The 7,847-nt window shown below is 56.5% G+C and overlaps 1 protein-coding gene across 2 annotated transcripts in view; it reads right to left on the bottom strand.

Moving 5' to 3' along the window:
* The window catches only part of LOC106726815, a 19,812-nt gene that overhangs the window by 11,641 nt on the left and 324 nt on the right, over positions 1–7,847 (bottom strand). The window contains exons 2-3 of one of the 2 annotated variants that reach the window (XR_001362921.1): positions 4,128–4,213; positions 1,395–1,513 (exon numbers count right to left, since the gene is read on the bottom strand). The gene's annotated coding sequence lies outside the window, so the exon portion shown is untranslated. The remainder of the gene's footprint in view (positions 1–1,394; positions 1,514–4,127; positions 4,214–7,847) is intronic. The other variant, XR_001362920.1, reaches the window with a different exon arrangement.

Here is a 7,847-nt window from a genome sequence, read left to right as displayed (position 1 = left end):
AGATATGTTACTCTCTGCAACCACCAAAAACAGGATCCAAGGGAGGGAATGGGGGAGGGGAGCTGACTCTGAGAAGATTTTGGGGGAAAGGAGAAGGATCATTTGGGGAGAAGGGGAAGGAAGAGAGAGGCGAGAAGACAAAGGAAGAGAGATTGATGGAGTAAGAGTGAGAACAAGACAGAGAGAGGCCAAAAGAAGAGGAGAAAGGGAAGGAAGAGAGGGCAATGGGTGAAGAGGGAGGAGGAGAGAGAGAAGGTGGGTGAGCGAGATGGCGAGGGGGCTCCCTGGGTGCAGGCTCATCTTGAGTTTAGGAGCAAACCCTTGCATTTTCTAAAAATAGTTCAGCCTTTCCCCCAGCGGGGCTGGCAGCAGGGACGAGAGAGGCTTGTCCTTTTATGGTAAGAAAATTCCAGATCCTCAAGGGGGAGCTGGGCCCAAGCCTGTAGTTCTGGATAAAGCCCAGCCCTGGGGTCTGGGTTGTGACTTGGTGGGATTTCCTGGCTTGGGTGGCCCCACCTTTGGTAAGGAAAGGGCTGAGGTGGCAACACTGGAGCTCCAGTGTTGGAGGTGGAAGGGCTCCTAGAGACATCTGGTCTACCCCATCTTTCTATTTGATAGGAGAAAAAAACCGAGTCCCACAGAGTGGAAGAGACTGTAGGCTCCCCATGTAGGGGTTTGAGGTGTCAAGGTAAATCAGTGCCCAGGTCCGCATGAGGATGGCTTACGTGCCCATTATTATGGAGGGCAGTGTGGGCAGTGGAGAGAGCACTGGTCTAGGGTTTAGGAGACCCACAGCCCACCCCCAGTTGCTTGTGGTTTGTGGTGTGTCCTTGAGCAATCTGCCAAATCTCTCTGGTCTCAGATTCCTTCACGGGGGTGATCTTAAGGGCCTTTTGCCTCTCTGGGAATTCCAAGGCTGGAAAGCAAAGCCTGGGCATAGAGGCAGTGAGCAATCTGCAGGCTGCTATTTTCTTCCCGTGCCTGGCCTACTTCCTATGCTGAGGCAAAGCTAAGATGGACCAAGATAGAGAGGAGGTTCTTTAGGAGATGGGGGTAGATCATAGATGGGAATCTTCAGCTGTCCAAATTGGTTGGGTCCAGCCCCGCACTGGACACACTGAGGCCAGGGAGGACCTTATGTTCAAGATCATGCGGAGAGTTGGGGCAGAACCAGGAAAGAACCCGGCCTTGGGCTTTTTCCTCTACAGGAAGCCTCCCATCTGCAGCAGCTGGCAACTTTGGGGACCATCTGTGGCCAGGAAAGGGGCCTTTCAGAGCAGAGCAGACAGAACTCAAGATAGACCTTCATCTTCTGACTACCTCTTAAAGACAGGCTGTCCTGGCAGGTCACCCACCTCTCCTTGGCCCCCCTCCCTTGGCTGCAAGCACCTTACCATGGTCTCATCTCTGGCTGGAAGGCAGGAAAGAGGCGAATAGGATGGATAGGACAGGGCAGCCACTCTGGCAGTGTAGTCTCGGGCAAGTTTCCCCTTGTTAGCCTTGGGTTCTGCATCTGTAACACAAGGAGATGGCCTTGAAGATGCTCTTGACAGGACTGTCAGCCCTAACAGGACTGTGACACAGTGAGGTTAGCACTCAACACCAGGAAAGGTTATGAAGCAGGCACTGGTTCACCAGGTGGATGAGATGGATCTAGTCACTCTCTGTTGCTTTTCAGTGCGTTGAGTCGGGGACCCAGAGCCCAGGGTTCCTGGTGGCCCCAATCCTCTGTCAATTCTGGGAGCCTGGACTGACTCTGTGTCTCCAGCTTGAACCCAGAGCTCAGGTAGCTCTGGTCTTGAGTGTCCAGGAATGCTTGTTGGCCTGATCCGTGTTCATGCCCACTCCCCAGGACCCTGCCCAGGACTTTGCCCTTCCCTCCACCCTGTCCCACATAGCTGCCCACCTCCCCAGCCCCTGCCTGGCCCCCCCTCCCCATCTGCCCTGCATCTCCATCTCTCCATACGCGGTCTTTTTGTGACTCAATCCAAAGAGGAGGCTCGCTTTCCTCTTCCAGCCTTCTGTGACTGCCCCCTGCCACCCCCCACCTACTGCTGGGGGGAAGGAGGGACAGGAAAGAAAGGGGCCAAAAATAAAGCATCTTGTTCTAAGCTTCCCTGTGACCCTCCTGGAATTTCCATGTAAACTCTCTGGGGCGTGTGAACAGGGCTCTCAGGGACCCTGGTCCCCTCTGCCTCATTCCTGCTGGGTGGAAGGCCATCGGCTGAATGTCCCCCAGAGACCCAGTCTCACAACCAGGCTCCAGGTCTCCCTGGTGTTCCCTGGGAAGGGCAGAAGGCAGCAGTGTGGTGAAAGGAAGTGGGAGGGAAGGGAGTCCCTAGAGGCCCCCATGCGCAGCCAGGGCAGAATTGATGTCATGCCCAGCTGGGAATCTGACATTCAGGCAGGACGGGGGCTCAGCCCCATGAGACTGGCCCAAGGCAGCCAGGGCTGTGATGTGAAGTCCCAGTCCGGTGGTGGGAAAAGCCTGAAACCTCATGTTTGACTTCTCGCTACGGTGTCACTGCTAAGGTTGCATACCTCTGGTGATGGGGAGCTCACTGCTTTCCAATCACCTATCCCTCTTTGGATAGACTGTTGGAGATTCCTTCCCAATATCCTGACGACATCTGTCTCGCTGGGGGGGCACCCCCTGTCCTTTCCTGCTCCTCAGAAAGCTCTTCAGACGGTGACTGCAGCCCCGGGGCTTCCTACGCGTCTGATGCCACCCTAAGGCCTCCTGTTCCATTGGTGACATCTCCGTCACCAGCGCCCACATCCCCAGGTCTCTCCCCTGCATTGGTTGCCTCCGGGTGGTGCTTTGGGGACGGGGACAAACAGGCTACAGAAAGGGACAGATGCCAAGAAGGACCTGTCCCCTCCTGGGGCGTTGGTCTCTGGCTATCCAAGCCACTTCACGGCCAGGCCTTCCCCACTTTGCCAGCCTCAACCCTCACGGAGTTCCTAGACGTACCCTCCATCCCAACCAACCGGGCTTGTTCGCTCTCCCCTGAAAATGTCTTCCCAGCCCTGCCCCTGCCTTTGCGCACAGAGCTCCCCACCTGGAACGCACTCTCCTTTCCTCTCTGTCCAAAGTGTGCCCCCTGCTACTCTGAACCCCACCCCAGGTTCTCCTCCTGAGAGTCTGAGCATCACTGTCATCCATGGGGTCACCAGAGCTGTCCCCCTTTTTTCCAAATCAAGCAGCAGCACAGCCTGAAGAGCCCAGAGGGATGGAGGAACTTACCCGAGGGTGTTGGCTGCAGAGCCAAGGCCAGAGTCTTAGCCTGGTTCTTTCCCTTCCTCCCCTTCTATTCAGCTTAGCTCGGCAGATGCCCTCAGATCCAATGCTCTTGTGGGGCCACCTGCCTGAGGTCTGGCAGGCTCGGGGCAGACTGACCAGTGGCCTCCGAGCTCAGCAGTCCAGCCAGGGGTGGTGCCATCAGAGGCGCAGCCGCCTTCCCTCTGGACGCTTCTCCCACCCCTGTTGCCCTGAAGCAGGAGGAGGAGGAGGGTCCCTTCTGCCTCCCTGCTGCTGGGTGGAAAGCCATCGGCTTCCAGTTTGGGGCTTTCCACCTCCTTCAGACCATGGCTTGGGTCAGAGGAGGGTCTTTGAGGAGGGGGCTCTTGGTATAGGCTCTTGGGGGGAGCCAGGGGGAGCCTGCTTCTTCCAGCCTTGGCCTAGCTGACTCCCTCTTCCTCTAATCTCCCATGGGCTGTGCGGGCTAAGGGGCAGCCTTGACCGCTGAGGCCCCCAGGGTACTCAGCCGCACCACGGGCTGCTCATTGGTGACGATTGTTTTGCCAGGGTGCATCTTTGCCCCCAGCAGGCATGGGGGTGGGCGTGGGAGGCTATCCCCTAGCACAACAGTGACTAATCCAGAAGGAAGCATGAGGCTTCAATGGCCCCTCCCCAAATGCCAAGAGTTGGGCCTATTAGGCAGAGTAGGACCGGAACTAGTTCTTGCTCACGAACTCACTGGGGTGGTGCTAGCGTGTAAGCACATGGTCTCTGGAGTCAGCCGTTCCTGGAGTCGAGCCCCAGCTTGGCTTCTTACAAGCTGTGTGACTCTGGACAAATGACTAACCTTTCTGAGCTCCCATGTTCCCCGAGGGATGATTCTTACCTCAGAGAGTGCTGGGCAAAGGATGTGGGTAGAGTTGATATGTGGCAATTGTTGGGTGTTTTTTTGTTGTTGTTGTTAATCCTCACCTGGGATATTTTTCCATCGATTTTTAGAGAGAGTGGAAAGGGGCGGGGGGAGGGGGTGGAGAGACAGAGAGAGAGAAACATAGGTTGGTTGCCTCCCGGACATACCCCGACCAGGCTGGAGCCTGCAATCGAGGTGCCCTTGACCAGAGTCGAACCCGGGACTCTTCAGTCCATGGGCTGATGCTCTCTATCCACTGAGCAAATCCGGCTAGGGCCAATTGTTATTTTTGAGGGAACAGTTTATCCCCTCCCCAGGTGGAAACAAGATTTCGAGCCCTGTACATCCCCCCTACCCCCCAAAAGCTGCCTTTGGCATTCACGGTTTTGCAATTACATTTTATTGGAACTTACTATATGCCAGTCACTGTTCTGAGGGCTGTATGCGTTTTAACTCACTTAATCAGACGGCTCAATAACCCAACGAGACAGGTATTCTTATCACGTCCAAGGCCACACAGGTCCTACCAGGCAGATGTGGGATTCAAACCCAGGCAGCCTGACTTCCCTCTGGCACCTTTAACAACCAGCCTACCACACCGCAGTCCCACTCTAGCAGCGCTCTGACCCTCGCCTGGTCACCTCACCACCTGGGCACAGGGATTCACCCCACATCTGAAGCCTCCTAGCTCCTCACTCGAACAAAAACAGGCCCCATTTGGTCTCCATGGGGCCATGAGAGCGGGTGATTCACGCTGTCCATTAAGGCACACTGTGAATTGGAGAAAAGGTTTCTGGTGACAGAGCATTGCCACCAACAAGCCTCTTTTGCAAGAGGGAAGGGGGCTGGCTCTCGAAATGTGTGGTGAAGCCCCGTGGGGCCTGTCTAGACAGGCCCTTAGGAGGTGGCAGCCACTGCGGGCTCCCCCACTCCCTGCCCCCCGCCCCCCCGAATTCCTGCTGATCGGCCCTAAGGCGACCTCTGATTGGACCACAGCCACTGCATACTGCTGGGCGGGGGAGGGCCCCTGGCAGTGCCCACTGCCAACCAGGGCCTGCAGGGTACTCTGCAGCTTGGTACATATGTAGGGCGATTTCTAGATGCCCATGTGGACAGGACATAGCAGCATTTTTGTTTCTTCCTTACATTCTTTATTACACTAATTTGATAGATACAAAATAAAGTGTAACATATATACTTCAAGAAATCTGATCATTTCAAGTGCTGTCAAGGAGGGGGCCACTCCTACACTGCTGGTGGGCACGTCACTTGGTTCAGCCACTTTGGAAAATAATGTGGTGTTTTCCTGTAATGCTGACAGGCCTGTACCCCAGAACCCAGTAATCCTCTCTCGGTATAAACCCCAGAGAAACTCATGTGCACTAGGAGATGTGGACAAAAATGGTCATAACAATGATCGGAAAAAGGCTTTTTCATCGATGTTTGCAGGACTCCATGGCCCTGAGCCCGGGGGACTGTTTAGTTGGAAATTGCATTTGAGGTGGCCCCAGGCACAGCCCAGAGGTGAAGACCTCAGCGACCATCTCCCCGGACCCCTCACGGCTCACACGGGAGTCAGACACAGCCCGGAGTTTCAGTGGTGGCTTCGGGCCTGGAACTTTCTAGTCCTCGGGGCTGTGTGTGTCAGAACTGGCCAGGCTGGGAAAGGGCTGACTTTGCCCAAAGACCTGCAGTGTGGCTCTGAGGGACCAGTGGCAAGCAGACTCCTTTCGGTCCTGGGGCAGCGGCGGGGCGGAGGGAGAGCAGTGCCTCAGAAGACTTGGGTTCAAGCTCCATGCAGCCACTCTCTGAGCCTCAGTCTCCTCTGTGAGGTGGGTGGGAGCCCTTGTCACTGCTCATCTGAGAGGCACCAGGAAGTTGTGGGGTGGGGTGGCCCAGGGGCAGGGCAGGAGGTGGGAGACCCCTGGGGAGAGAGCTTCTGGGGCAGCCAGAAATTATAGTGTCCAGGCTTAACAATTCACTAGCTGTGTGACCTTAGGCATGCTACTTAACCTCTCTGTGTCTCAGTTTCCTCATCTGTACAGTGAGGATGAGGATAATAATTGCACCTACCGCACAAAGTTGTTGTGAGGATTAGACGAATTAATTTGTGCAAAGGCCTTAGGTGGTGCCAGGACTGTCATAATCGCAGTCTCACTTTCCTATCCTACCACCTTAGGGAGCCCGGGCTGGGCAGGGAGACGGGTCCGTTCTAGCTCTGCCGTCAGCTCTCTGGGTCACCCAGAGTGGGGCTTTCTGTCTGTGGATTCCGTTGCCTCTTTGCCAGAGTCCCAGGCTGCTTGCCAGCACCGCATTCTCAAATCTCCATGCGCATGGGAGCTCACAAAGCAGAATCCGGGGTCCGTCTCAGATTCCCTGTGCCAGGTGAGTGTGCAGTGGCTAAGACACCACACTTTGGGACACAGGGCCCATGGACGCCCTACTGAGGCTCAGAGATGGCAAGTGGCCTGCCCAGGGTCACTTGTCCATAGTAAACAAGCCGGAACTGGACCCAGGCAGGGCCTCCTTTTGGACCACGATGGCCTTGGGTCTCATGCGACCAGAAGTGGGGAGGTGAGGGTGCCGGGCAGGCTGGCGCTGGAGGACTGTGTCCATGTTGGGCCCCAGATGTGGCCAGAGCTTGTTCAGAAGTATGTCTCCCAGTCCTGACCTCAGGCCTCTGCCTCTACCTAGCTCTGCCTCCCCGATGCCCATCGCATGTTGCCTGCTTTCCTCTGAGTCCCCACTTTACCCCCCTGAAGTCCTCTGCTGTCCCTCTGTCCCCATCCCACGCTGCTGTCCTGGAGATCAGCCCCTTCCCCACCAGAGGCTGCCTGGGGCCAAGCCTGCGGTCAGAACCCCTTCCGCTCCTTTTAATCACTTGAGCCCAACCTCCAAAAGTTCCCACAGGCTACGGGCATCTGCTTGGACTCGAAGCAAGTGGTCAAAGGGCAGACTCGTCTCAGGGCTCCTGGGGAAATTCCCGGCACTGGCTGCCCTTTAGCTTGAATGGGGCTCAGAAGCCACATCCTGCGTGGAGACTGTGTTCCCCAACAGCTTCATGTACAGATAGGAGGGTGCAGGTCGGAGAGGATAGGGCGTCTGCCCAAGGCCACCCGGCCCAGCACTGAGAGGCAGAGCTGGGGCTGGCGCCCAGGCCCCATCCCCATCCCCCAGCCAGCGTGCCCATCCCACTGCCCTGGCCCAGCCAGTGCCCCGGCCTTCCCGCCTGTCTGCCTGCCTGCGGAGCCTGAGCTGATATGGCTTCTTCTCCAGTTTTGCTTCTTGAAACCATTATTTGAAAACAGTTTTCCTTGCCAGGAGCCCCGGGCTCTTGGAGCTGTGAAATCAAACCTCATGGAACACAGAAGCACTGTCTACTGAGGAGCCAGGGAGATGGGCCCGGACTTGGTCATGGCGGGGAAGCGCAGCCGGCAAGACGTGAGCAGTGTCCACTCCCCCTGTTTCCACCCCCTGCCCCACTCCCCCATTTAATCACAGCCACAAGGAGTCCTCGAAGCCAACAGGACCACAGATTCCGCACATCCGTCAGGGCAGGAGGGTGCTTAGAGATCATCAAGTCCAGCCCCTGTGCAGATGGGGAAACTGAGGCCCAGAGAGGCGGAAGGCACAGAGCAGGTTTGCAAGAGAGCGAGGACTAAATGCCCAACACAGTGTTCTCCTGGGGAGGATGCC

This window comes from Myotis brandtii, unplaced genomic scaffold, assembly GCF_000412655.1.
Source record: "Myotis brandtii unplaced genomic scaffold, ASM41265v1 scaffold32, whole genome shotgun sequence".
In the NCBI taxonomy this organism is placed as follows: domain Eukaryota; kingdom Metazoa; phylum Chordata; class Mammalia; order Chiroptera; family Vespertilionidae; genus Myotis; species Myotis brandtii.
This window is presented reverse-complemented; position numbering and strand designations above follow the sequence as displayed.